Here is a 4046-nt window from a genome sequence, read left to right on the forward strand (position 1 = left end):
AAAATCATGAGGAAAATAATAGTGAAATATGGGTAAGGTCAATTAATGGGAGGACTTGATAGGTTGAGGAATATGATGATTAGGATTGGGAAAACTAGTGGAATAAATGAGCTGGAAGGGCTTCCCACTGGGAAATACTATCAAGTCTAGGTTCTGAAGACTCTCAACTCTGTTGACTCATATTCTCCTTAGAGTCTCTGGCTATGAGCTTAACTGATATTTTCTTTTAATTAAAAAAATCTGCTTTTCTTGTGTTTAATTGTGCTTAGTGTTTTCTTCTTTGGTTAATATGAATTCCAGGAGACATGGTCTATTATTACCATGTAAACACTAACCTAAATGAAGCTGGTGTAGTTGTAATTACAGCAAACAAAATAGACTTTAAGGTAGGAAGCATCACCAGAAATAAAGAAGGACGTAATGAGAAAAGGATCCATTCCGGAGGAAGCGTAGCAATTCTAAATCTGTAACATATAATAACATAGTCTCCAAATGTATAAGAAAAAATGCCAGAAAAAAAGGCAGAAAAGACAAATTCAAATCATGATGAAAGATTTAAACATACCTCTATAAGTAGCTAATAGAATAAGCAGACAAAAAAAAAAATCAGTAGAGCTATAGATTTGAACAAAATAATTAATAAACTGGCCCAAACTGACATATATAGAACACTACACCCCAAAACTACAGAATATACCCTCTTTTCAAGTGTTCATGGAACATATACAAAAATTGACCATACACTTGGCTATAAAGCAAGTCTCAACGTGGTTTAAATGATTCAAATCACAGTGTATGTTTTCTGACCACAGCAGTGGTTAAATGAGTGTGTAAAAAATCATCAAGCTGAACACTTACATTGTCTGACTCTTCTATTAAATATATTCTCTTTTTAAAAAAACAACAAAACAGTTTTTGGGACTTCCCTGGTGGTCCAGTGGTTAAGAATCCGCCTTCCAATGCAGGGGACACGGGTTGGATCCCTGGTAGGGGAACTAAGTTCTCACATGCCACAGGGCAACTAAGCCTGCATGCCGCAACTACTGAACCCGCGCTCTCTGGGGCCCGTGCACCACAACTAGAGAAGCCCGTGCACTGCAACAAAGAGCCCGCATGCCACCACGAAAGAGGCCGCATGCTGCAACTAAGACCTGACGCAGCCAAATAAATAAATGAAACAACCCCCTTGTAAGTTAACATAAATAATATTTTTAAAAAACCACTTTTCCACTGCCAGTCATAAGTTCCCTTCCATCAAGTTTCAATGATATCTATGCTATTTTATTTATCTTCTTGTGTTTACTCATATGTACATCTCTAAATCCACACATTTTAAATGACAGGCACTTTACATATGTTATCCCAGTAAACTTTCACAACCATCCAAAGAGATAGTCTTTTAACCCCCATTTTATAGATAAGGAAAGTGAGAAGTGGAATAGTTAAAAAGTAACTTGCAGTGACCACTAAGTAGTGCTGAGTCAGAACTGGAACTCAGAACTCTGATTCATAGCCTTTGCTCTTTACATAATAACATGCCATGACACCATTCGTGAGTATTATTCCCAACTTTCTCCCCTTGCATTTTCCCCCCTGGGAATTATTAAAACACCGCAATAAAAATTCAACATCTATTGAGTGCCTCCTTTATGCCAGGTTCTGGTTTCATTGTTGGCCATACAAAAATAAAATAAACAGTCCCTCCCCTTAAAGAGTTCAGTCTAAAGGGGAAGAACCACATAATATATAATACAGTGTGTTAAGTGCTACATAGAGGTGTGTGCCTTATCCACCATTCTCCTGTTTCTTCTGTCCTTCATGGACCAGTTATACAATCTTATCTGGTTATTTTTCTCCCTTTTCCTTCAGTTTACAAGCCCTCTAGATGAAGACCACAAGCATCCTGCCAAATACATTCTTCTAATTTTTGTGAAATTGAGTGTGGCACAAAAGAGGCTGGCAGCTTCCCAAACAGGGTAAATGTTGAGTAAAGGCCAGGGTCAGAAAGGAGTAGGGTCTACTTTGGAGCCACTAAAGAAACTAGCCTGATGGGAGCTGGCACTGAAAGATATGTTTGAAAAGGCAGGGTGATGCCAGATCCAGACTAGAGACTGCTCGAAATGCCAGGCCAAGACATGTGCTTGAGCCACTAGGCAACAAGGACCTATTGTAAATTATCAACTCCGACTGATAAGATTAAACTGTTATTTTAAGATTGCTCAGGCAGCAATGTTTCAGAAAGACTGAAATTAGAAGATTCTGAAAGTGGGGAGGCCAGTTATGCTCAACAAACACCTACTGAGAACTCAGATCCCAGGCACTGGAGGTAAGGAAATGAAAGCCAGTTTCTTCCTTTGAGGAGTTCACAATCAACTGAGAGAGATAAACAACAAAAACATAATGTAGTAGATATGATGACACAGTCAACACAAACCTAGGGTAGATAAAATATGGTGAAAGAGAGGAGTCTGATGTAGCATGGAAAGAGAGAAGGCAGGGGAAAGACAGAGCTGGTAAGCTCTAGCTCTTCAGCCTCACCTGCTGAAATAGTTAGCTATGAGGAAAGGGAAATAGAATGTTAAAGGGCAAGGTAATGGCTTGGCACAGCCTATCAAGATTATGAACCATATAGTCAATGAGGGAGAAAGAGGAATGTTCTCTTAACAATGATCAAGCCAGAGGGTGTGGTCATGTAGTGGGCCAGCTCAGTTTACTTCCAGGATCCTCTCTAACCCTCATCAGCTAAACTGAAGAAAGCAAGTAGTGTAGGTTGGCAGGCCAGGAAGGAAGCTAGAAAACTAGTTTAGGTGCTAGAAGATAGAAAATGGTTGCCTGGAAAGAGATTAGGGATGGAATTGACTGGAAAAGCACCCTAGAGAAATTTGGGGGATTTTGGTGTTCTGTATCTTGCTTAGGATGCTTGTTACCTGTAAGCATACGATTGTCAAAACTCAATGAACAGAACACTTAAGAACAGTGCATTTTAAGGAATTCCCTGGCGGTGCAGTGGTTGGGACTCTATGCTTCCACTACAAGGGGCACGGGTTCAATCCCTGGTCGGGGAATTAATATCCCACATGCCGTGTGACCAAAAAAAACCCCAAAAAATCAGTGCATTTTATTGTAGGTAAATTATGCCTCAATAAAAAAAGAAATCAAATTACAAAACTTGAGGAGGGAAAAAAGAAAGTTAAGACTCAAAGAGGGAATGGACTTGAGGATATGGGGAAGGGGAAGGGGAAGCTGTGACAAAGCGAGAGAGAGGCATGGACATATATACACTACCAAAAGTAAGGTAGATTAGCTAGTGGGAAGCAGCCGCATAGCACAGGGAGATCAGCTCGGTGCTTTGTGACCGCCTGGAGGGGTGGGATAGGGAGGGTGGGAGGGAGGGAGACGCAAGAGGGAAGAGATATGGGAACATATGTATATGTATAACTGATTCACTTTGTTATAAAGCAGAAACTAACACAGAGATGACTGTACACAGTTTCTACTAAATTACGATTTGATATTTGCAGGGTACTTGGAGTTTGAAAGTCTGTTGCCAATACCTATTATTTGCCAGACCCTAGACTACACTGTTCACATATTTCAACTTCATCTCCGACCCAACAATGTCCATCTAAGCTTGGTATTTTAACAGTATTGTGACTATTTCAGGGAGAGAGTGAAATAGGTCTGTGAAAGGAGGTGGAGAGCTCAGACGAATGGAAGATTTTGTACAGTGTGCAGTGTAGACTGTGAGATAAAAGATGTATGAGGGCTGGGTTCAGTCCCCCGAAAGGCAGAAGGGGAAAAGGTGAGAGAAAGGCAAGGAATACAGGAAATGTCTGAAGGAATTTCTCCAGAAACTTGAAAAATCAGAAAATTGGGTCCATCTCTGATTCAACCTTTTCTTCCACAAAAAAAGGAATAAAATTTTTGTAAATCAACTTAAGAAGTCAAAACTCTGCCGTTAAAATATTTAGAATGGGGGGCTTCCCTGGTGGCGCAGTGGTTGAGAGTCCGCCTGCCGATGCAGGGGACACGGGTTCGTGCCCCGG

The sequence above is a fragment of the Lipotes vexillifer genome, unplaced genomic scaffold (assembly GCF_000442215.2).
Source record: "Lipotes vexillifer unplaced genomic scaffold, Lipotes_vexillifer_v1.1 scaffold902, whole genome shotgun sequence".
Lineage (NCBI taxonomy): Eukaryota > Metazoa > Chordata > Mammalia > Artiodactyla > Lipotidae > Lipotes > Lipotes vexillifer.